The sequence below is a fragment of the Hyperolius riggenbachi genome, chromosome 11 (genome assembly GCF_040937935.1).
Source record: "Hyperolius riggenbachi isolate aHypRig1 chromosome 11, aHypRig1.pri, whole genome shotgun sequence".
In the NCBI taxonomy this organism is placed as follows: Eukaryota; Metazoa; Chordata; class Amphibia; order Anura; family Hyperoliidae; genus Hyperolius; species Hyperolius riggenbachi.
In genome coordinates, this window is record NC_090656.1 from 196092917 (window position 1) to 196119181 (window position 26265).

Below are 26265 nucleotides of genomic sequence, written 5' to 3' on the forward strand. Positions count from 1 at the left end.
GTCAGGAGCTAGCCTGATCTCCCTGCATTGCAGCATTTGCAAGCTTGCAAATACTGCACCAGATTAGCCTGCTGCTTTGGTGCCCTTGCTCCTGTGGTGCCCTAGGCCATGGCCTGGGTGACCTTGGCCTAAATCCGGCCCTGACCGTGATCAGCTGTCAAAGGCATCAGCCTATGACAGCCAATCACTCCTGTCTCCCCCAGGGGGACAACACGACTGTCACACGGCTGTCCCCAGTACAGCGCTGCCTTAGATCGCAGCGCTGTACCTAGTAAATAGACAGCTGTTTTGCCGTCTAACAGTCTCCCAGCGGTGATCGGAGCGGAGCTCTGTCATTCCAGCAGGGATGCGTGCGCATCGGCGTTCATGATTCCCTGCAATCCCCGCCCCTAGCCATTCTCGCCGATCGGCGTGCAGTGGTCCTGGGGCTGCCGCTGCGTTCACGCCGCAATGGACAGAACACGCCACAGGAGAAATCCTTACAGTGCCCCTTTAAATAAGCATGTTGGACTGGATGGGGTTGTTTATTTGTTAGATTAGTCTACAATTGTCATATTTTTTTTAATATATCTTCCTTACAAACAATATTTGCTACAAAGTGATGGCATTACGGTTTACCTAATATGATATTCAGGGGGAATGTGTGGTAGTTCAGCTCACTTTGGTAGTGGGGATCATAGCATAGAAGGGTCAAAAATACCAGCCACTCAGTCTTTTAGGGTTAAAGCAAACTATCACAGCTTTATTCGTCAGCCAACAAAATGTACATAACCATGAGAATCCACCACACTGGGTATTTAACAGGGGATGCAGTCATAACCCTCTCCTCAGGTTATCTTCAGGGTCACTGCATACAACCTCCCTTTTTCATTTTGCCAGCCTCACAAGCTCTTGAGTGGAACTCTGCCACAGGCCTAATGGCAGTCCTTGACCACTCACCTATCCAGGCCTCTCCTGGATTAACAGTACTGGACTGGAGTCATGGACGGCTCTACACTGTGCCCCTCTGCATGCCCCCCCCACCCCCCCCCCCCCCCCCCCACACACACACACACACACACACACACACACACACACACTCAGTAACATACAGCTAAATGTTTGCAGGCTCTAGCAGCGTACAGTAAACAGGATCGGGTCATAGAATCAGTCTGAGTCTATAAAGGCATTAAAGGAATCATCAAGCAAAACAAAACAAGTTTCACGTACCTGGGGCTTCTGCCAGCCCCATGCAGCCATCCTGTGCCCTCGTAGTCACTCACTGCTGCTCTTGTCCCCCGCCGCCAGCTAGTTTAGTTTTTGCCGACTTAGGGGTCGGTGTGCCGCCACGTGTACATTTGCATGCATTCCCGCTGGTGCATGAAGCTATCGCAGACATTAACACATACATTTTACGCGTTAGTGGTGCAACATGTAAAAATGTACGCATTGCACCACTAACACGTAAAATGTATGTGTTAATGTCCTCAGTAGCTTCATGCACCAGCGGGAATGCATGCAAATGTACGTGTGGCGGCACGCCGACCCCGATGTCGCCAAAAACGAAACTAGCTGGCGGCAGGGGACTGGAGCAGCAGTGAGTGACTACGAGGGCACAGGATGGCTGCATGGGGCTGGTAGAAGCCCCAGGTAGGTAAGTAAAACTCATTATTTTTGCCTGACGATTCCTTTAAGTAAACAAGGGTCTTATCTATTTGCTATAAATACCCAACAATCCTTGCAAGATCCCTTGAAATTAATGTATCTGGATGACACTTACATTTGCAAAATAATCTCTCTATCTCCTTCTGATTGTATGTTCTAACATTGTCACTCAATAGGAATAGAGTCTGAAGAAGGCTTACAAACTGAAAGGTTACTATTTTTCCTTTAAATAACCTAGAGCTTCTATTTTACAGACAGGAAGTTTTGAATCAGGATTCAAAACTTCCTGTTTATAAAATACAAACTCTAGTCTCCAGCAACGCTGGTTTGATTCAGGATATTAACCCTGAATCATAATTTCCTGCCTGTAAAAAGTCAAGCTCTACTCTCCAGCAATGATTAGCTACTAAGATAAGGATTTACACACACAGTGTTTCTCTCACTCCTTCCTCATCCCCCTCCCCTTGCTTCTAGAGTCATGAGACAAAGGCTGGGGGCTGGAATGATTTGCCTGTGATCTGTCCATAAAGGAGCAACATGCTAGCAAGTAAGGAGTAAACCATCAGGAGACATTGGCAGCGCTTCCAAACAGAGGCTGCACCCGAATTGACTACCTGCAATAGATGTGCAGAGCTCCACAATTGTGGACTAAAATACACAACATGCATTCAAAACAGGTACAGCAAAGGAGGACGTTAGCTTCAGTATAAATAATATGTGCACAAATTATTCCCTACTAGACTTCCCCCACGGCGGTGACGGGTCCTCTCGGGGAAGACCTACCGCTAGTCTACCGATAAAAACACGATTTTTCCTAGTGCTGCTAGTCATAAAATGGTATACACATTTCTATCAAACAGACATCAAACAAATGACAGCGCTCATAGGATGAGCGCTGTCATTTGTTTTAAGGACTAAACCATGCCAGCCAATTAGCCAAGTACATCTGTAGATAACTTTTCTTCAATAATAGCACCATCATTTGGACAATCTGCTCTGCTCAAGATCCTCTAAGTATTGTTTGTGATGTTTACATTTGGTTCCTATCATTGCTGAGCTAGTTAGCATTCATTTTATCACCTGAATTAGGCAAAAAATATCTAAAACTCGCCATACAAATATCGATTTTTATCACTCAAATGGGTCCCACCAGCCATTCCCAAAAATGTGACACTGCAGCCACCATGGACTAGAGTCCAATTCTCTCTAGCTGCACCTCAGCAGTTTCCTTGCTGTACAGCTCTTCAGGAACTTCCCTGATCCGCAGCCCTTCAGGATCATCACTACACACAGCCTACTTGCATATGGGAGCTGCAGCCTCTTATATAATTGCAATCGATGCAGGTGAGCCAATTAACCCTGCTGAATTCACCATTGGACTTGAAGGAATGGCATGCAAGGTCCACCCTTCTCCCAATACACCCTGGTCCTGGATCGTGTGTGTGTTGTACAAATTCAGGAAAAATGGGCGTAGCATAAAACAGCCAATCTAATTTCAGCCATTCATTTTAAATGGAAAATTGTAAACTGCAGCCATAGGGCTTGATTCACTAACCAGTGGTAACTCAGTTAGCACGTGTTAAGGCTTTGCCTGTGCAAACTAGGGTGCTATGTAGTTTGCACGGGCAAAGCTGTTGCTGTTCGCATGCTATTTTAGCGCCCGTACGGCGTCGCGTGGTGCGCCCATACGGCACTGCGAGCTACGCTCCGTTCGTGTGATAAGCCGTGACTTTGCGTGCTAAGTCTCCTTAGCACGTGAAGTCATTGCTTAACACGCTAGTTCACGCTAATCGTTACGCGCGTAAACTCTTACGCACATATTAGCACGTGAAGAGGCAGTTTGCATGTGCCAAGGGGCTTTTCACTGGCGTGCTAACACTTAGCATGCTTGAGTGAATCAAGCCCATTGACTGTAAATCTCAGGGTTTTCAAACTTGGCACAGTTGGTCACCGGGTGACTGGGATTAATACCTCGGAAAGTGGATGGAGCCTACAACAGCCAATAATATCCCTATTGATTTTCAAGGGGGAAATTTAAACTACAGTCGGTCATTGGGTGACTGGGATTCAAATTCAATAAAGGGGGTTGGAGCCACAAACAGCCAATCAGATTTGTTTGCTAGATAAACTGCTTCCATTCACTCAATTTTGATGCAAGGAACCCAAAAGCTCACAAACATGGTAATTTAGTGACTGTGTGTCAAGGTTATAAAAAGTGGACGGAGCCAAAAAAAAAACATTTCACTGGGAAAATGTACACTGCAGCCATTCTTACACTTTTAATAGCAGGGTTCATAAACTTTGCACAGTTAGTCAGTGGGTGACTGGGATAAATATTCAGGAAAGTGGATGGAGCCTACAGCAGCCAATCAAAATTCACCTATTGGATTTCAAGGGGAGTATTTAAAGGACACCTGCCTTTGTGCGGCAGATGTACCGTATAAGAGTCAGGGAAACTGGGGGATGAAGAATTATGGAGAAGAAAAGTAAGAGTGATTTTTAACTTTTGGATTGCTTGGTCAGCATCCTTATTACTTATTTACCAGGCAAAAATAAATAATTTATTTTTGATTTTATGCCTGACAGTTACACTTTAAAAATCTACTTAAAGGAGCACTTTTGGGACAAATTTAAATTTTTCAAATACAAACATATAAAATATATATTTCTCCAAGAATAAAATGAACTATAAATTACTTTTTTACTATGTTGCTTTCACTTACAGTAGGTCGAAAAATCTGACAGATTTTGGACTAGTCTGTCTTCTCATAGAGGATTCTCGGTATTATCTTCATTCTTTGCAAAATCACTCCCTGGAAAGGATCTATACAAAGATGCCGGACAGCCTCCCGACTTATTTGCACGCTATTTTGTCAGTTTTACTGAGAAACTGCAATTCACTAAGTGCTTTTGTAAATAAAGAAATTACTGAGACTCGCCTATAAGGAGATGGACCAGTCCAAAACCTGAGATCTTCACTACCTTCTGTAAGTGACAGCAACATAGGAAAAAAATAATTTATAGTGCATTTTACATTTGGAGAAATGTACATTTATATGTATGTATTTTCCTTTTTTTTTTCGTTATAGTGGTCCTTTAACTTCAGTGCTGCACTGCTGGAAACAGTGCATTGCTGTTGGCTGCTGATGTACTATTGCTGCCATCCTGCCTTAGCCCCTTGTGAGAGCATTACCGGTATCTACCGTCCACCACAATTGATCATTTTGGCTAGAAATTGATCACAATTATGATTCTGTTGCCAGAGGGCATCAATCGTTAGGGCATCAATAGCTGGCAGATTTGATCACAGCAATTAAATCTACCCAGGAAAATCAATTAGTGTATGGGCACCTTAAAGAGAAACCGTAACCAAGAATTTAACTTCATGCCAATGAGTGGCTGATACCCCCTTTCCCATGAGAAATCTATTCCTTTTCACAAACGGATCATCAGGGGGCGCTGTATGGCTGATATTGTGGTGAAACTCCTCCCACAGTGTCATCACTGGTTCTGGTGCTGACCTCACACTGTGGCAGCCTTGTTGCATTGTGGGAAATAACAGCTGTTTACAACTCTCCTTCCACTGACATCACCTGCCAGCAGTAAAAATGTCACAGAGTGATAAATGTCAGGATGTAAATCAAAGAGAGGAAAGATTTACAATGGGCAATCACTGACTAAATCATTTTTACATATTTATTGTAAAAATGAAGCACTCTTTTTATTACATTATTTACACTGCAGTTCCTCTTTAAATCTGTCCTTAGATAGATCTAACTTTTGCAAATGAAATTATCTGACCTTTTTACATTGGATATCGCAACATGAGTGGACTGACATTTAGAGAAGGAAGTTCCTTGATAAGCAGGGCTTCTCATGCAATTCAGACACTATACAAGCTTACATAGGAGGTACGGGGTTGTGCTAAGAAATCTGATAAAATATGAGGAAAATAGTTTGAACTGGAATATGCAATTTAAATTGTTGTGTACATGAGTCACTACGATGTCCTGTCAAGTGAAAGGCAGATATTGGGCTCCATTCTCAAATGGATTTTCTTTCAAAACATTAGCAATGAAGAATGAACTTACTAGAATAAAAAAGTAATGTGCCTGTAAAGGTGGGCAATGGCACTTTCGTGGTGTCCTCAAGGGTGCTGTCCTACTAAACCGCCGTGGCCTGCAGCAGACTGTGTCCAGATGGAAGTGGACCTAGGGGGCTAACCCCTCAGGTGTCTGTGTGCTGGCAGCATCACAACGCGTTTCGGCGACTCCCCGCCTTCATCAGGTTAGCCACCTAGGTTCACTTCCATCTGGACACAGAAAGCTGCAGGCCACGGCGGTTTAGTAGACAGCACCCTTGAGGACACCACGAAAGGGCCATTGCCTACCTTTACAGGCTCATTACTTTTTTGTTCTAGTAAGTTCATTTTTACTGCGCATGTTTTGAAATAAAATCTGTTTTACACTATGGAGCGCTCCTCCTCTCCCTTTTGTCTTTCTAGAAGCATACCTTACAGCAAGGCTTAAAGGGAACTGAAGAGAGAGGTATATGGAGACTGTCATGTTTATTTCCTTTTAGACAATACCAGTTGCCTGGCAGCCCTGCTGATCCTCTGCCTCTAATACTATTAGCCATAGCCCCTGAACAAGCATGCAGCAGATCAGGTGTTTCAGTGGTTCAGACTTATAAGTCTGATCTGACAAGACTAGCTGCATGCTTGTTTCTGGTTTTAATCAGATACTACTGCAGAGAAATAGACCAGCAGGGCTGCCAGGCAACTGGTATTGATTAAAAGGAAATAAACATGACAGCCTCCATATACCTCTCTCTTCAGTTCCCCTTCAAAGGAGAAGCTAACAGTGTTCTGTTGGTTGGTTAGGGTTAGGCATCTGGACGATTTTCCCAGGCGCCCATTATTCATGTACATGAAAACGGTCCTTCATTGATCAATTTAAAACACACTTGGCAAAGACCACTAATAATTCCTTATCTAGATTCTTCAATATCGGAAGAAAAATTTTCCATTCACATTTGCATTGTCTTTACTATTATTGCACACTGCTCATATGTTAGAGATGTCAATTCAATCTGTACGTTTTTGTTTTCTTTTAAAGATACTTATCCACATAGAGGCTTTCTGTGCCCTCCTCATCTCCAGCGGTGCTGTCCGGGACCCTGTCCTTGATCACGACCATGCTCTTCTCAGTGTACAAGCGCGGCAGTACTGTGTATGCACCACCGCTCCTGAACCTCTTCAAGATGGATCAGGAAGCCTCTGGGTAAGTGCCCAAATTTGTTTTAGAAACTTACAGGTTTCCTTTACCAAACAAAGTGCAGTGTTTCTTTGATTTGTATCATTTGGAAAATTTGAAAGTGAGATAAGAATGACAATATGAAGAAGATGACATCCGAAGAACTGGTGAAAGTAGCCATGAGTCGATGACATTTTTTCAGCAAACGAAACATGCTGTTTGACATTTCCTTGTCCCAGCCATGGTACTACAAGTATTGCTGAGCACTTGTTTTGTATCTTGCACACAGTGAAAACATGGTTGCGCACAATGACAGAGGATCACTGGAATGGGATATGTTACATAAGCTGAGTGTGCATCAAAAGCTGATTCCAAAAAGAAGAATGATAAAAGAAAAGAAAGTTTGGAAAAGTTTAGCACAGATAGTAGAACATTTGTTTTCAAGTACTCCTAAACTGAGAGGGATATGGAGGCTGCCATATTTATTTCCTTTTAAACAATGCTGATTGCCTGGCTGTCCTGTTGATCGCTTTAGTGCAATTTCCTAACTGTCCTGCTGATCTCTTTGGCTGTCAGAAACATCTGATCTGCATGATTGCTCTTTTTAGCTTCCGGACCCCATCGGTTCGGGACCTGGGAGATGGAAGAAGATCTCGGATGCATGCTGTGAGTCTACAGGTCCCAACCTAATGGGGGTTGGCCTAGAACCGTTGACACAGTCAGTGTCAACATGGCATGAGGATGACAAGTATATGCAATACCTGCTGTATATACTTTAAGTTGACCATACATTCAGGGTGGATTTACCATAAGGCACTGTAGGCACGTGCCTACAGGCGCCTGATGATGGAAAGGCGGCTCACTCTTCTCCTGAGTGCCTGCCACCTTCCTTCACTATGCAGAGTCCTGAGCAGAGCATACATAAGAGGTTACTCACCCAGGTCTCTGCATTCCACTGACTAGATCTCCCTTCAGTCAGAGGCACCTCCAGCTACTTATTACTGAGGTTCCTGTAGCTACCTAATACTAAGGGGCACCTCTAGCTACTTATTATTGAGGGTACTTCTGGCTACCTAATACTAAGGGGCACTTGTATCTATGACAGGCAAGGGAAGTAAGGGAAAAGTGACAGCTGTGATAGCCAGCACACTTGTGGTGCAGTTTGGCGGGGGTTTGTAGTTTCATGGAGGGTGGAGTCTCGGGTGCCAGGACATCTGTGCCTATAGGCTCCTGTGATGTAAATCCAGGCCTGCATATATTACATGATTTTGCTATTTCTGAGGTTATCATATTTTTTGACAGTAAAACCTTGATTTGAGAGTAACTTGGTTTAAGAGTGCTTTGCAATACAAGCAAACATTTCTGTGAAAATTTGACTTGATATACAAGCAAAAAAAAAAGTATACATGGTCACGTCATCACAACTGAGCCCATAGTTCTTCTCCTTTGGTACTGCAGGATTGTACTTAATTGTACTTAATCTGAGTGTAACGACTGTGCAAAGTCACATTTCCATGAAATCCTCAAAAGTAACTGTCATTGGATAAGTTCCTTGTTAAAGCCACACAAAAAAAAAGGTTGGGGGAGTCAACAGATGGCAATGATTCTGTTAGTTATAATGAAAGACTTGTTTACATTTTTATGTTATACTACGGTATTTTACCGTAACGTTTTTTTTGATTGGGGAACGAATCAACTGGGTTTCCATTAATTCTTATTGGAAAATTTGCTTTGCTATAAGAGTGCTATGTATTACAAGCGTGTTTATGGAACAAATTATGCTCAACTCTAACCAACGTTCCACTGTACTTTGTTACACTTTCTTCATATACATTTATCAACTCAAGTGCAGGTGTGATATACATGTGATCAGGGCCGTGCAGAGGGTCCTAAAGTGGCGGGTGTTCAAATTTATCGTGCACCCCCCAAATATGCACAGTAGTACCTACAAGTGCAGCCCCCTTGCCCTGCAGTGACATGTGACCTTCACCCCCCTCCCCGGCTCTCAAACTGTCGCAATCCATACCCCTGAGCCCCTCCGCTTGACACATACATTTAAGGTGCGTACACACGCCATACCGCCGCAAACGACGGATCCGTCAGACCCTCCCGCTTGGTGGACGTTCAGCCGACAGTAGCACGTGTGTACGCGCTGTCGGCAGACTGATAAGGCTGTTTCTGAACCTCCCCCCAGCGGGAGAGTCTTGACAGACCTGTTGTTTGCGGCGGTATGGCGTGTGTACGTGCCTTCAGTCACAGAAGCTCTGTCTGCATTCAATTGTGTGGAGTCAGTCGGACCTGTCACCGGTGGCCGCATGGTCCCCCCTCCTCGTTTCTGGCTACGGGATACTGGTTGTCATGTGGATGCTGAATGCAGATGCTGGGTGCCATGTGGTTTCTTGGTGTAGGTACAGGGTGTCATGTCGGTTCTGGCTATAGGTGGGTATCGAGTGTGATGCAGGTGTTGATTACAAGTACACTTAGTGCCATGTGAGATCTGGGTCCATGTACTGGATATCATGTGGGTGTTGGGTGCAGGTACTGGGTGTGACATACACTCACCTAAAGGATTATTAGGAACACCATACTAATACGGTGTTTGACCCCCTTTCGCCTTCAGAACTGCCTTAGTTCTATGTGGCATTGATTAAACAAAGTGCTGAAAGCATTCTTTAGAAATGTTGGCCCATATTGATAGTATAGCATCTTGCAGTTGATGGAGATTTGTGGGATGCACATCCAGGGCACAAAGCTCCCGTTCTGTCACATCCCAAAGATGCTGTATTGGGTTGAGATCTGGTGAGTAGAGATGTCCCGAACTGTTCGCCGGGCGAATCTCTCTGGGCCCTGTACTACTTCCGGGTCGCTATGACCCGGAGTAGTACGCCTGCGCTGGCGCGGCGGTGCGCGTCCTATATCACGCTCCTGTTGCCGGGCACTCTCTGCGCATGAGGGTGACGTCACTCATGACGTCACGCACATGCGCAGAAAATGCCCGGCAACAGGAGCGAGATCTAGGACGCGCACTGCTGGGCCAGCGCAGGCGTACTACTCCGGGTGATAGCAACCCGGAAGTAGTACAGGGCCCAGAGATGCTGAGATGTTCGCCGGCGAACGGTGCGGGAACCGTTCGCAATATCTCTACTGGTGAGATCTGTGGGGACCATTTTAGTACAGTAAACTCATTGTCATGTTCAAGAAACCAATTTGAAATGATTCGAGCTTTGTGACAGAGCCCCCCCCCCCTCTACATGTGCCTGCATGTGATGCAGACCTGACTTCACCCTCAGAGGTAATTGTTTGGATTTTCTTTTTGTTTTAAATGCTGGGATTGCTATACTGAGGGTTATAATCTCCTCTTTGCCAAGACTATGTTTTTAAATCTTGCATTACCAGCCATAAATAGTATCCCCTTGTCATTTCTTGTGACCTCAAACTTCTAACAGTTGGTGTTTGCAGTCTGCATAGAAGTCTTTCATGTCATTATACATATTGATCATCACATCACTTAAGTGCCCGCACCTCGTGTGAATAGATCTAACACTCCATCTATCTTCAGAAGAACCTCGTTCCCGGCCATTCTTGTGAAGCGATGCCCAGAATTAAGTGGTTCAGTCAGGATTCCGTCTTATGAAGTTTTTGTCATTAGATCAAATTACCCCTCTTCTCTTTTAAAGCTGTGATCTATTTATAGACACGGATGTGGCATTATTTTGCTAGCTTTAGTAGCTGCAGATTGACACTGTGTGCTGTTCTATTAAATTAGAATTTAACTCTAGACCAGGGGGAAAGTCAGGATGAGGCTGGGCCACATAAGGAATTTCACAATTGCGGCGCATCGCCGCCTCTGCCCGCCGCTCTCACTCTTCCTTCACAGAGAGGGGCGGGGAGAGGCGGCGATCCATGCGGCGATTGACGTCAGGAGGGGCAGAGCTGAAGCTGAAAGCTCTGCCCCTTCCAGGAAATGCTGGCGGATTGCTCCTGGGGCGATTTGGCGGCTCTGCAGCCCTCGTTTAGCGGCAGGGATGCGGCGGATTACTTGGGAGCACTGAAGCGAACTATAAGGAAGCTTTTGCCGGCGAGTGCCACAAAATATTGCATCGAGGGCCGCAAATGGCCGCGAGTTTGAGACCCCTGCTCTAGACTGTAATGTTGCAGAGTCTTAAAAAAGAATCCAAGAAAAATTACACTTCACCTTTTGACGACCGCTGTACGCCAATTGGTGTGGATGCGGCGGCAGCCCCAGGACCACCTAACGACGATCGGCGTGCAGTCCTGGGAACGTGTTTTGCAGGAGATCACGCACGCCGATGCGTGTGCATCTCCGCCTGAATGACAGAGCTCCGCTCCGTCATCAGTCTCCCAGCGACGATCGCCGCTAGGGGGCTGTTAGACAACAAAACCGCTGTCTATTTAATATGTACAGCACTGCAATCTACAGCAGCGCTGTACTGGGGACAGCTGTGTGACACAGCTGTCCCCCTGGGTGGCAAGACTGCAATCCGCTGTCATAAGCTGAAGCCTATGACAGCCGATCGCGCTGATTGGCTGGCAGGGGAGGGAGGGTAAAAAAAAAAATAGCAAAATGTATTCAAAAAATAAAGACATAAATATTTATACAAAAATAAATCAACATTGAGAGTGCAATTACTTGTGTGCTGAGTTGTACGGCCCTGCAGCAAGGCCTTAAAGCTGCAGTGGCCTATTTAGTAAAAAATGGCCTGGTCACTAGGGGGGATTTAAGCCCAGGGTCCTTAAAGAGAATCTGTATTGTTAAAATCGCTCAAAAGTAAACATACCAGTGCGTTAGGGGACATCTCCTATTACCCTCTGTCACAATTTCGCCGCTCCTCGCCGCATTAAAAGTGGTTAAAAACTGTTTTAAAAAGTTTGTTTGTAAACAAACAAAATGGCCACCAAAACAGGAAGTAGGTTGATGTACAGTATGTCCACACATAGAAAAATACATCCATACACAAGCAGGCTGTATACAGCATTCCTTTTGAATCTCAAGAGATCATTTGTGTGTTTCTTTCCCCCATGCACTGAAGTTTCAGGCTGCTCTTTTCTTCCTGCAAACAGCTTTGCCCTTGTTTGTGATTCCTCAGTATGTGAAAGCCCAGCCAGCTCAGAGGACGATTTATCCAGCTTGTAAAAGATAAGAGAGAAGAGAGAAGCTACTCTAATCTAAATAACACACAGGCAGTGTGCAGAGAGGGGCCTGGAAGGGTGAGTTCATAGCAGAACCACAACACTGAAGAACTTGGCAGCCTTCCAGACACAGGCCGACAAGTCTGACAAGGGAAAGATACATTGATTTATTACAGAGACAGTGATAGTATAAAGTGCTGCAGTTAGCCAGAACACATTGGAATAGCTTTTGGAACTTGTAGGATGATAAAAAACAGGATGCAATTTTTGTTACGGAGTCTCTTTAAAGCAATCATCAGGCTAAAAATAAAAAATCAGCGTTACTCACCTGGGGCTCTCTCCAGCCCGTTGCAGCCGACTGTCCCACGCTGACCTTCCGCCACCGTCCCGGGCTCCCTGCACGGTGCAGAGGATGACCTCGAGGTCGTCCCTACTGCGCCTGCGTAACGCACCGCTGTCAATCATGGCCACAATGTCCGTGGCGCACAGCGCAGTGCGCCACGGACAACGTGCCCATGATTGACAGCGGCGCTTCAAGTAAGCACAGTAAGGACGACCTCGAGGTCATCCTCTGCACCGTGCGGAGAGCCCGAGACAGTGGCGGAGAGTGGAGAGGTCGACGTGGGACAGTCACCGGTTAACAAACAAGATGGGGACTGTAGGCTTGTCAGAAGACTTTTCCATCTATGTCCCCTGTACCTCCTCTATGCCACCGTGTGCCTCCAGTTTCCCCCACTGTGTCACCTCTGTTCCCCCATGCCTTTACTGTCCCTCTCTGTGCCACCTCGGAGCCCCCCCAAGAAAAGGATCATGGAGAAATGGGACCCTAAGCAAGCACCCGCTAGTTTCAACCAGGGCCCTAGTCTCTCTTCAGGCCCTAGAACCTGCCTAGTTTTGCCTGGTGGATGATCTTTCTCTGCCCCCCTCACCACCGCCACCACTGTGTAACCTCTGTCCCCCTGTACCCTCAGTGTACCACAGCAAAATGTAATTTAACTAGTTTAAAAAACATTTTTAAATCAATTTTCTCAAAAACTTCTGAATTTTCCACACAGAATTTCCCACATTTCAAATCTCCTGATCCTTCTTCAAGTCTTCTGACAAAATCCAGGTGCATTTTGTCAGATGACTTGAAGGAGAATGAGAAGATCCGAAACGCAGTGCGTCGCCACAGACCCAGCACACTTCATGCTGCTTGAGGCCAGCTTCAGACTGGGCACTACACCACCAAAAACAGGTCTGCTGGGATTACAGCGTTAGTAAGCGGTAATCCCCGTCTGACATCTGGCCAAGCAGGAAGTGACGGTCACTTCCTGCTTGGCAAACGATGACGTGAGCAGAAGCGTTTTGTTAAATACGCTTCCACGCATGTGCGACGCTAAAAACTGCAGCAGCTTTTTTAAATACACGCGCATATCATAGACTTACATGACTTCTGGTCCGACTGAGATTAACGTGGATCACCGCAGGAGCCGCATGGTAAGATAGGTATATCCGTGCATTAGTGGCGTAGTGTCAGGGCCGGATTTGTACTCTTTACCGCCCTAGGCCACTGTCACCAGCCGCCCCACTTTAGTATAGGTAGCGAGATGACCCCTCCCCTTCCCTTTAATATAGGTAGCCTGATGACCCCCCCAGTATAGGTAGCCAGATGACCCCTCCCCCTTCCCTCTAGTATAGGTAGCCAGCTCGCCTTCACACCACAGCAGCCATCAGTGTCATTCATTTCTTAGCTCGTTTCCAGTGCAGAAGCTTCCTCTTTCTTTCCGTCTCCAATGCTGCCCAAGTCCATAGCCGTCTGCCACAATGCAAATGTGCACAGAGAGCAAGGTGGCTGCTGCACAGGTGGCTAGGAGCAGAGTACCGCGGTCAGGAGCTAGCCTGATCTCCCTGCATTGCAGCATTTTCAAGCTTGCAAATACTGCACCAGATTAGTCTGCTGCTTTGGTGCCCTTCCTCCTGTGGTGCCCTAGGCCATGGCCTAGGTGGCCTAGGCCTAAATCCGGCCCTGCGTAGTGTACCGCAACGTGGGTAGTATGAACTAACCTGTAGGCGGTGGGGTGTGGGAAATTTACTGCACCGTATACTGGCTACCTATACTGGAGACACCTATAGCTAGAGCTACCTATACTTGGGGCACCTATAACTGGCTATTATACTAAGGGCACCTGTCCCTGGCTACCTATACTGTACCGTAATTTTTTGCCTGCCTGGTCGGCCTTTCCAATTTTTTTTTTTTGGGGAGGTGGGGGGAGGGACATCCAAAGTCTCACAGATGGGCCCAGTCATCTCTATTTACGCCCCTGGCAACATCCGTCAAAGGTACGCACCTTAGCATCTGCAAACATAGACTGACTTGGTTTTGTTAAGTAAATAGTAGCAATGAAAACCTGCATTTCACAATTAAAGTCACTAAACTCGAGTACATTGCCGTTAACAATCAATGCCTCATTCCAAGCAAGTAAAAATACAATAACGGGTCTACATTTGTAAATATTCATGATCGATCCCATATTGCCTCCAATCAAGAATGAACTACAGTTAGGAATGGTAAATGAGATAGTAATAATCGCTGAGTTGGTGCAGATTTTATTATTATTATTATTATTATTTATTATATTTATAAAGTGCCAACATGTTACGCAGCGCTGGACAATAAATATATACAATGATACAAGGATGACATACATAGGGTTATACACATAGAACAAAGTTATACATGCAAATTGTACAAAATACATGACCATGCAACATGGGCTGGTTAGGTAGGCCCAGTAATACAAGTACAGGCTGTCATAGGACAGGAGCACATGATCCTGTAGATTACACTAGGGAGTGGAGAACCCTGCCAGAGCCTTACAATCTAAAGGGAGGGGTGGAAACACTAGGGGGGGCTGTTAAATATTCCTTAGAGAGTTACTGTGTGGTAGGAGGTGGGTAGGCCATCATAAAGAGGTGGGTTTTGAGGGCTTGCTTGAATGTGTTGAAAGAGGGAGCAAGTCTGATGGGTGGTGGAAGGGCATTCCAGAGGGTGGGGGCAGCTCTTGAGAAATCCTGCAGGCGGGCATGGGAGTGTGAAATGCGTGGGGTGGTGAGGCGAAGGTTGTTGGAGGAACGGAGGGGACGACCTGGTGTATACTTGTGAACAAGCTCCGAGATGTAGGTAGGGCAGGTTTTGTGCACAGATTTATAAGCCAGGCATAGAATCTTGAAACTTATCCTGAAACAGATAGGGAGCCAGTGCAGGGATTCACAAAGGGGAGATGTGGATGCAGAGCGGTGCGAAGAATGGATGAGTCTTGCAGCCGCGTTCATCACTGATTGAAGGGGGGCAGTGCGTTTCAGGGGGAAGCCAGAAAGGAAGGAGTTACAGTAATCAAGGCGGGAGATGATGAGTGCATGGATGAGCAGTTTGGTCGTGTCCGGGGTTAAGAAGGGGCGGATCTTGGAGATATTACGGAGGTGGAAATTGCAGGCTCTAGTGATGTTTTGGATGTGTGGGATGAAGGAGAGGTCAGAGTCCAAGGTGACACCCAGACAGCGGGCCTGGGAGGTAGGGAGAATGGTTGTGTTGTCGATTGTGAGGTGGAAATCTGGGATGGGTGCAGCAGCATGGGGTGGAAAGAACAGGAGCTCAGTTTTGTCTAGGTTAAGCTTTAGGAACCTAGCTGACATCCAGGAGGAAATTGCTGAGAGACACGAGGAGACCTTGTTTATGGTGGTGGATGAGAGATCGGGGGTATGGAGGTAAATCTGAGTGTCATCTGCATAAAGGTGATAATTGAAGCCCAGGGAGGAGATAATCTTGCCAATTGAGGAAGTTTATATGGAGAAAAGAAGGGGGCCTAGAACAGAGCCCTGGGGGACCCCAACTGAGAGGGGGGCAGGGGGTGAGGAGGAGCCATTGAAGGAAGTGGTGAAGGAGCGATTGGATAGGTAGGAGGAGATCCAGGCCAAGGCAAGACCATGGATGCCCATGGACTGTAGTGATTGGAGGAGGAGGGAGTGGTCAACAGTGTCAAATGCTGCAGAGAGGTCATGGAGGAGCAGGATGGAATAACTGCCTTTGGCCCTGGCAAGGGTAAGGTCGTTGACCACCTTGGCGAGTGCTGTTTCAGTTGAGTGTGCAGGTCGGAATTCAGACTGTAGGGGGTCAAGTAGGGTATTGGTGTTGATGTATTGGGTAATGCGCTGGTAGACTAGGCGTTCGAGGAATTTAGAAGCATAGGGAAGGAGGGAGATTGGGCGGTAGTTTGAGGGTAGGGATGGGTCGAGTGAGGGTTTTTTCAGCAGGGGAAGTACAGTTACCTGTTTGAATGCTTTGGGGAAGATGCCTGTGGAAAGGGAGAGATTGAACAAGGAGGTGAGGACTGGGGCCAGGTCAGGGAAGTGGGGACGAAGAGTATTCGCGGGTACCGGATCACAGGGAGAGGATGTGGGAAGCCACTAGCAGCAGGCTGACTTCATCAATGGTGGCAGGAGCAAAAGAGGCGAGGGGTGGATGAGACAGGGGAGCAGCTGGGAGGGAAGGCAAGGGGACAACCTGAGAGGCGTTGGGAAGGGAGGGATGGAGGAGGGAAATTTCATTGCGTATTGTTGCAATTTTAGTGGTGAAGTGGTTGGCAAAGTCATTGGCTGAGAGGGAGGAGCTGGGAGGGGGAGGAGTGGGGTTGAGGAGGGAATTGAAGGTAGCAAAAAGCTGTCGAGGGTTGGAAGCTTGGGTTCCAATCAGTGCAGCAAAGTACCTTTGTTTAGCCTCAGAGAGGGCGGTGTGGAAGAGTAACAGTTTGGCCTTGTAATCTAGGAAGTCAGAATTGAGATGTGATTTCCTCCATTTCCGTTCGGCTGCTCGAGTTTCTTTCCTGAGGTTACGTGTGTGGGTGTTGTGCCAGGATTGGGGGTTGGGGGGCTTGATAGGGCGGAAGATTGAGGGGGCAGCTTGATCTAAATCAGATGAGAGGGCAAGGTTATAATGTGCAGCCGCTTCATTGGGGCATATTAGGGTAAGTAGGTGGGAGGAGAGGGAGAGAAGGGGACTTGCTAGGACATTTGGGCTGAGATTACGTAGGTCTCTCTGCCATCGACCAGGCTGAGGGGTGGGGAGAGAAGTTGTTGGTGGGGAGATGGTGAAGGTGAAGAGGTGATGGTCAGAGATAGGGAAAGGTGCAATGTCCAGGTTGCTGAGGGAGGTGGACTTTGAGAATATGAGGTCAAGAGTATGACCAGCGCGGTGGGTGATGGAATTTGTGTGCTGAGAGAGACCAAGGGATTTGGTGAGGGAGAGTAGCTGCTTGGCAGCAGTGGAGATAGGCTCATCGATAGGTAAGTTGAAATCCCCGAGTATGATGGTGGGGAGGTCAGATGACAGGATGTGGGGGAGCCAGGAGGCCAGGTTGTCCAGGAAGAGTGAAGTTGGAGCAGATGGGGGGTGATATAGGACCGCAATGATGGCTGGGAGAGGTTGGTACAGGCGGATTACATGGGCCTCAAAGGATGAGAAGTGCAGGGAAGGGGGCGGTGATAGGACCCGGAAGGTGCAGGGTGCGGAGAGAAGCAGACCCATTCCTCCTCCAGACCTGTTGTCAGGTCTGGGGGTGTGACTGAGATGCAGTCCCCCATAGGAGAGAGCAGCGGCTGCAGTACAGTCAGAGGGGGTGATCCATGTCTCTGTGAGGGCGAGGAAGGTGAGGGATTTGGAGAGGAAGAGCTCATGGATGGATGTGAGCTTGTTGCGGACAGATCTGGCATTCCATAGACCACAAAACAGAGGGAGAGAGTGCCTGGGGGTTGTATGGATGGGAATGAGATTATTATGGTATGGTCTGCGGATGCAAGAGGAATGTGGAGTTTATGTTAATGTATGTAGCTTGGAAACAGACCTGTCATATTCAGCAGTTATAGTGCTCACATGATCACTAATGAGACCTGATGTAAATATGTGTGTCATAAATGTTAGTGTATCCCTGGCTGTCACACACAAACAAGGACAGGCCTGGGAAATAGACAGGGGGCAGAAGCATGCAAAGTGGCCAGACAAGCAGGCAAATTCACAGCCATGGCTGTGTACAGCAGACAGTGCACATATACAGGCTTCCAATAATGGGGACATATTTATAAGGGGGGCAAAATTAGTAATTGACTATACAGTGGCTTGCAAAAGTATTCGGCCCCCTTGAATTTTTCCACATTTTGTCACATTACTGCCACAAACATGAATCAATTTTATTGGAATTCCACGTGAAAGACCAATACAAAGTGGTGTACACGTGAGAAGTGGAACGAAAATCATACATGATTCCAAACATTTTTTACAAATCAATAACTGCAAAGTGGGGTATGCGTAATTATTCGGCCCCCTGAGTCAATACTTTGTAGAACCATCTTTTGCTGCAATTACAGCTGCCAGTCTTTTAGGGTATGTCTCTGCCAGCTTTGCACATCTAGAGACTGAAATCCTTGCCCATTCTTCTTTGCAAAACAGCTCCAGCTCAGTCAGATTAGATGGACAGCGTTTGTGAACAGCAGTTTTCAGATCTTGCCACAGATTTTTGATTGGATTTAGATCTGGACTTTGACTGGGCCATTCTAACACATGGATACGTTTTATTTTAAACCATTCCATTGTTGCCCGGGCTTTATGTTTAGGGTCGTTGTCCTGCTGGAAGGTGAACCTCCGCCCCAGTCTCAAGTCTTTTGCAGACTCCAAGAGCTTTTCTTCCAGGTTTGCCCTGTATTTGGCTCCATCCATCTTCCCATCAACTCTGACCAGCTTCCCTGACCCTGTTGAAGAGAAACACCCCCAGAGCATGATACTGCCACCACCATATTTGACAGTGGGGATGGTGTGTTCAGAGTGATGTGTAGTGTTAGTTTTCCGCCACACATAGCGTTTTGCATTTTGGCCAAAAAGTTCCGTTTTGGTCTCATCTGACCAGAGCACCTTCTTCCACATGTTTACTGTGTCCCCACATGGCTTGTGGCAAACTGCAAATGGGACTTCTTTTGCTTTTCTGTTAACAATGGCTTTCTTCTTGCCACTCTTCCATAAAGGCCAATTTTGTGCAGTGCATGACTAATAGTTGTCCTATGGACAGATTCCCCTACCTGAGCTGTAGATCTCTGCAGTTCGTCCAGAGTCACCATGAGCCTCTTGACTGCATTTCTGATCAGCGCTCTCCTTGTTCGGCCTGTGAGTTTAGGTGGACGGCCTTGTCTTAGTAGGTTTACAGTTGTGCCATACGCCTTCCATTTCTGAATGATCGTTTGAACAGTGCTCCGTGGAAATCTTTTTGTAGCCTAAGCCTGCTTTAAATTTCTCAATAACTTTATCCCTGACCTGTCTGGTGTGCTCTTTGGACTTCATGGTGTTGTTGCTCCCAATATTCTCTTAGACAACCTCTGAGGTCGTCACAGAGCAGCTGTATTTGTACTGACATTAGATTACACACAGGTGCACTCTATTTAGTCATTAGCACTCTTCAGGCAATGTCTATGGGCAACTGACTGCACTCAGATCAAAGGGGGCCGAATAATTATGCACACCCCACTTTGCAGTTATTGATTTGTAAAAAATGTTTGGAATCATGTATGATTTTCGTTCCACTTCTCATGTGTACACCACTTTGTGTTGGTCTTTCATGTGGAATTCCAATAAAATTGATGCATGTTTGTGGCAGTAATGTGACAAAATGTGGAAAACTTCAAGGGGGGTGAATACTTTTGCAAGCCACTGTAATTGTGTTATTCCTCAGGGGGATTTGTACAAACCATTTTGTAACTGAACCCTTTTAATATTATTTTTCAGCATCAGTCAGCAGCTGCTTTTTTTTTTTTTAGGAAACTTGTTGGATGCTATGGCAACAGAATGTGGCTTGGTGTAAAAAATACCCAGAATGCCCCTTGCTCTTTTGTATTGCATTCCTTTTCCCCCTACATCTTGGCTGGGTTTACTTCAGTGATACATTAATTCCACAGGTAGTAGAAATCCTCATATCCATAGGGCTGCTGGCTTAGCATACTCATAAACTAATTTCACTTTTATGTGGTGCAATCATCCTGCAACAGGAGAGCCTGGGATAGGACAATTGCATTGCACCATTTCTTTGTGCATATTACCCTGCAGCTGACGGGGTAATATGCACAGCTCCGCCCCCCGCTCAATGACGTACCCTCTGCTGGACCGGATGTACGTCACTGGATTACCATCATTCTGCACATGTGCGCTGCGCTGCTACTGCGATCACCCGTGCACACTTACCACGTTGCTATAGACTTGCATTGCTGCATAATCCATGATGTAGGCACGGATCATGTGGCAGCACACTGCAGAGTTTGTGGTGGGCTACTTCATTGCCATAGTGTGTAAGTTTCAATAGACTTACATTGCCCTTGTGAAGCGGAGGAGAGTACCCCAATGCTATGAAACACAGTAAGTGTGAAACTAGCCATAGAGTAAAGTAATCAGTCCCATCTCATGAACACCTGAGAGCTGGTGCATAAGAAAATGATTGTATCCGCACTCCAGTGAGGATACAATCATTTTCTTATGCACCAAATCTTTGCATGGGGAGTTTTCTTTATTCTCTCCTTTCCTCGTATCCTGCACCCAACAGGGATTTGTGAAACATATATACTTTCTTTTTTCTTTATTTCATTATGGCTTTTTCATTGCAGAATCTAGAAACTGCATGGAACACTAGGCTGGAGGCACTGTTTGGTGAGGTGACTGATGCTGTCAGGACTGAGCCTACTCCCAAGCCCTTTCGTGATTTATGCAATAAATATAAGGAATTATATAAAACCTACACCAGTCTTTGGTGGAACATTCATAGTTTGCGAATTTACATAAAAGAGGGTATTTACCCTCGTGGTTTACGAGTTCAGATCTTCCCTTCATGGGAAGCTGACTCTCAATTTAAAGACAAGTGGGAAAGTGGCTTGGGAAAATGCTCCGTCATTATCTTGAATATGCTCATTGACCATGACCAGATATTGTTGGAGAAAACTAAAGCTGAAATCTCAACGGTCCAAACTGAATTAAAAAGTTTTGATGAATCCAAACTTGTCCAACCCTTTTTGAATAAATTTAAGGGGGAATTGGAGGATTTTGAAAAACGTATAAGTAATGGGAAGAAAAACAAATACAGTAGAGATCGCAGAGATTTTGATGATGGACAGGCATATAAGTGGAAACACTGTGGTAATGGACGGGGACGCCCCAGAAAACCACGTGGTGGAGGATCAGGGAACCCAAATGGGGGCAATATACCTAGGCCAAGACCTGATAAACCTAATAATCCCAACCCTGGTAGTGGCACACTGGGTGACAATGTTAGATATTTTGATGAAAGCCACTCAGAGATTGACACACATAGTGATTTTTTATCCGAACTAAGTGGGGCCGAAAGCGAACCAGAAGGGGTGGAAAGAGGTCAGGCAGACACAGACCGACGAACACAAGTAACCCAGGGGAGCTCAGTGGCACAAAATCTCCGAACCAAAACCAACCAGACCAAGAAATTGAATCAAATAAATTGAGAATCATCAATTTATCTGACTACCAACTCAGTGATGTAGAAAAATCAGTTTTGGAACGAGGGCTCACTTTTTCACCTACAGCCTCTTTGGATAAATTCACAGTTCTTAAGGACCTTTTCCTCTTTTGTAGAAAGTTGGTATTGCATAAAATGTTTGCACATTCACCAACCGATTACATTGATTTAGGTCTGGACATTAATGATCGGGAAATTTTTGAGATTTTGGTTGACCTCTTGCAGGAGAATGAGCCTTCAAAACCCCAGTTCAGGAGACCCTCCAGTTTTATCCCCCCCTTTGAAAATTGTCCGGCAGTAAAGATATTTTTTGATCTAATGTGTGAAGAAATTAGAGCTTTAAGGATTACCCCTCTGAAAGAGGGGAACATTACCAAAAAAGAACGTTACGCTTTGACAAATTTGTCAAAGAATAAAACCCTTGTAATAAAAGAAGCAGACAAAGGGGGTAACATTGTCATTTGGCCAGAGGAAATGTACCGTTCAGAAGCATTAAGACAGCTTAGTAATAGATCATACTATTGCCGATTGCCTTCTGATCCAACTGAAGTATATAAGAACAAATTGGATAGGATTTTGCTGAATGGGGTTAAAAATAGCATAATTTCTCCGAAGGAGCTTATGTTCTTGACAGTGGACAAACCCGTGATACCTACGCTATATCTACTACCAAAAATCCATAAAAACATTTCCTGTCCACCCGGAAGACCTATTGTGTCGGGAATTGGAGGCCTAACAGAAAAATGCTGTACATATGTGGACGTCCATTTACAACCACATCTGGTGAGTTTAAGCTCCTATATAAGGGACTCTACACATTTAATCAACCAACTTGAGGGTGTTTCCTTTCCCCCAGGCACTTTAATGATAACATGTGATGTAGAATCGCTATATAGTAATATTCCCCATGAACTTGGCTTGCAAGCCATTAAATACTTTTTGGATACTGAGAGCTGTGAAGCAGACACCAAAAATACCTTTATATTACAACTTTTGGAGTTCATTCTAAAATTTAATTACTTCATATTTGACCGCCAATTTTATTTACAGGTTGCTGGTACAGCAATGGGGGCGCGGTGCGCCCCGTCATATGCTGGACTGTTTTTGGGATGGTGGGAGAGGGAGGTGGTTTTTGGTCCTGCTTTGGAGCGATGCCAGTCCCATATTCTGGGCTGGCATCGCTTCATTGATGACATCATTTTTTTCTGGGATGGCTCCATTGAATCCTGCCAGGCATTTATTGATTTACTCAATGATAATAATTTGAATATTCACTTAACATCTCATATTTCAGGTCGACAAGTAGACTTCCTGGATCTCCGTTTAACAATGGGGGAGGACAACCACATTCATTTTAATCTATTTCGCAAACCAACAGCAACTAACAGCCTACTACACTTTCAAAGCTGTCACAAACCAGACCAAAAAACGAACCTTCCAACTGGCCAGTTTCTCAGATTGAGAAGGAATTGCTCAGAGCAAGAAGATTTCCAACAACAAGCTCACGACTTAATACAGCGTCTACGAGATAGAGGATACCCTAGGAAGGTAATTGCTCATGGATACAGGAGAGCTAAGGAGGCCAATAGAACTGATTTATTATGTCCAAAAATCAAAACTGAAAATACAACTATTCGTTTTATCACTAATTATAACAATCAGTGGTCTGATATCAAACAGAGGCCGCGGAGACATTGGCCCATCCTGTTGTCTGATAGCCATTTAACCACGGCCCTAAAACCATTCCCTTCAATGAGCTGTAGAAGAGCTAAAAACATCAAAGATATAGTGTGCAGTAGCTTTTACCAGAGATCTACACGATCCCTGGGAACTGGCCAAAGGTTGAGGGGTAGTCACCCATGTGGCAACTGTTCTGTCTGCCAGTATATGTCTCCCACTTACTCAGTAACTAGTGCTCTGGGAACAGAGACTTTCCAGCTCCACCAGTATAACAACTGTAGATCAAGCGGTGTAATTTACCTTTTGAGTTGCCCTTGTAATAAGTTATATATAGGACAGACAAGCAACCAACTTAGAAAGAGGGTGCAACAACATTTATCAAACATCTCGTTAGCAAGTAGGGATCATTTAAACCATAAAAAACTCACAAGTGTTGCCTCACACTTCCTGTTCCATCATCAGGGGAGAGCAGCAGGCTTACACGTTACAGCCCTGGAATGTATAAAGATCGGCTCCAGAGGAGGTGACGTCACCAAACTTTTATTGCAAAAAGAATTGAGATGGATTTACCAAATGGGGAGCAGAGCCCCTAGAGGTCTCAATGAGGAATTCTCCTTTAAACCATTTCTTGGGTAAGTATACATCTAAAGATGAACATCATTACTGAGGATAGGTGGTGCACACACATGGGGATGGGACACCATATTCATTTGTATATATATATATATATATCTTTTATTTTTTGAGGGTTCACGTGGAATGTGGTTCTGCGGAGGTGAGCGCAGATCATCATGACACTGCATGTGTTTTTATTTTATTTACACAATAGTTTAATATCTGCGAAGGTAAGCGCAGATTATTTCTGACATACTTTTTTATTTCACATGGGTGTGGTGGCGGTGGTCCTTGGTGAGTGGACCACGGCCACCTATTTCACTGATACCTATCACCTATATATGCGCGTATGATACACTAATGCACCATAATTACATAAGTTTTGCTCAATAAGACATGGTCTGAGGTGGTCTTAGGTAAGGGACCAAGCAGACCATAAGCAAATAAATACGTTCAGCACTTGGTGTCCGCCTGCTTATGTGGTGTGTAACCGTATCGCTCCCAGTGTGTTTTATCTCATTGGGAGTTTGACACAATATTTCCTCTTAAGTAAATATACCATTTTGACACAAGTTTCTATTTAGATCCTCTAGGACCTGGGGAGTCTGCTCACGGCTATCTCCATGTGTATCTCTCTTCATATTGGTCCAACCATAGAAGAATATTTGATTACCTACTTGCGACAGCTCTCCTCTGCTATTTTTACATCAAAGAATTTTGTGATTTTTTCCATTTTTTCCATTTTCTAAAAATTAATGATTAATCAATTTACAACATATGAATACTGCAGATGATGCCTCCCCACATATGTAGTGTATGGACGCTGGAGTTCGGTGCCCACTGCATGTGATTATTGTAACTCCTTCTTTTAGTAAATCATTGTTTTTCATTTCATTTTGATAGTGGCTGCTTTTTCCCTGGCCGTGATGTGCTACCGGCGATGTGTGTTCTCTGCGAAATTATAATGCTTTGTACATGCTAGTGATGTTTCTGCAAAAAATTGTAATGTTTATTATATATATGTAATCCTTGTTTAATTTTTACATTATATTGTATTGTATTGGGCTTTTTTTCATGTTTTGCTTAAACATTTCTTTTAATTTCTTGCTTGGGCATTGTAGATATGACATCATGCCTTTAAAACTTAGGTTGCGCAGTAACCATTCCGTTTGTGTATGGCACGCGCATCAGGGAACAGACAGTTCCGGTTTGCGCTCCAGGAGTGAGAGGATGCGGACTTCCGTACCTCCCACTTATGGTTATTATACTGTGCGCTTGTGTTGAACTTCCGCATTTTGTGCGCTCCACTCGTATTGCGCATGCGGCCTCACACTTGCGGTTGCCACACCTCCCCTTTAGGTACACTGTGCGCACGCAGCTGTGCTGACACGCACGCTGCATCATTTCCTGCCCACGCAAGCTAGCCGCCCAATCAGCGGGCTGGCTTTTCCGTGATTTTAGCTTATATAGCGGATCTTTACCCACAATACACTGCTCCTGAGGAAGTGGTCTTTTTTGAACCACGCCACGCGTGGAGCGTCTTGTGTGCCTCCCTCCACCCTTACTCCATGGCTGCCTCCATTCATCTTCCTGGGCTACGTATGTATATCCCCTAATTATTTGGTATCCGTGATCCTTATATGCACTGTTCATATTCACTAATATTCACCATTCATCATGGCTTATGAGCATATTGTTCTATTTTAGCACGTTTCTGATTCCCATTTCACGGGCTCACACAGGATACCTTGTATTGGCTGTTTTCTCTGTTTACTCCTTCCACTACTAGCCTAGACCCGGGTCTCATACACTCAATGGTGGGCTCAATTTCATGAACCCACGTTGAGTAATTTCTGTTGGCAGCCATTAGGGTCATTCCAGACACTAGAGGTGAGGCACTTGTGATTTGTTTCCACATTATATTTGTATTGTGGTGATTTGCTGGGTACAGCTATCGTTCTGTTTTAAATGGTTTTATGATGTTTGTGCAGAATATTTAATAAAGCTTTGTTACATTGACAATTGGTGGTGCGGCCTTTTTGTGCAGGATTGCTTTTTGCTCTTTTCTACTAAATGAACACCTGAGAGCAATGCATGGCTGCTTTCACTGTGAAACATGCAGAGGTCCAGATCATGAGTACCTGCAAATCAGGGAAGGCTCAGATTTCACAGTCAGTCTAAGACAGGTTTGGATTTTTCCATGTTTTATTTTCAGAATATGACACAGCTAAGAAGTAATCACCCAGCATGAAATTAGGGAAATCCAGATACTCTACATGACTAGGCTAAAATAAGAGGTTCCTAGTATGCCCTAATATTCCTCTTCACAATTTTGGCAACATTATGATTCATAGTTTCTTTCTGATCAG

The 26265-nt window shown here is 45.2% G+C and overlaps 1 protein-coding gene and 1 long non-coding RNA gene across 4 annotated transcripts in view; one reads left to right on the top strand and one right to left on the bottom strand.

Annotated features, from left to right (window-relative positions):
- The window catches only part of LOC137538465 (uncharacterized), a 200331-nt gene extending 193413 nt beyond the window's left edge, over positions 1 to 6918 (top strand). Inside the window, exon 3 of the long non-coding RNA XR_011024799.1 lies at positions 6762 to 6918. This is a non-coding gene — a long non-coding RNA (uncharacterized lncRNA). The remainder of the gene's footprint in view (positions 1 to 6761) is intronic.
- Positions 1 to 26265, bottom strand: part of SPI1 (Spi-1 proto-oncogene) — a 139802-nt gene that overhangs the window by 96819 nt on the left and 16718 nt on the right. The window lies entirely within an intron of this gene.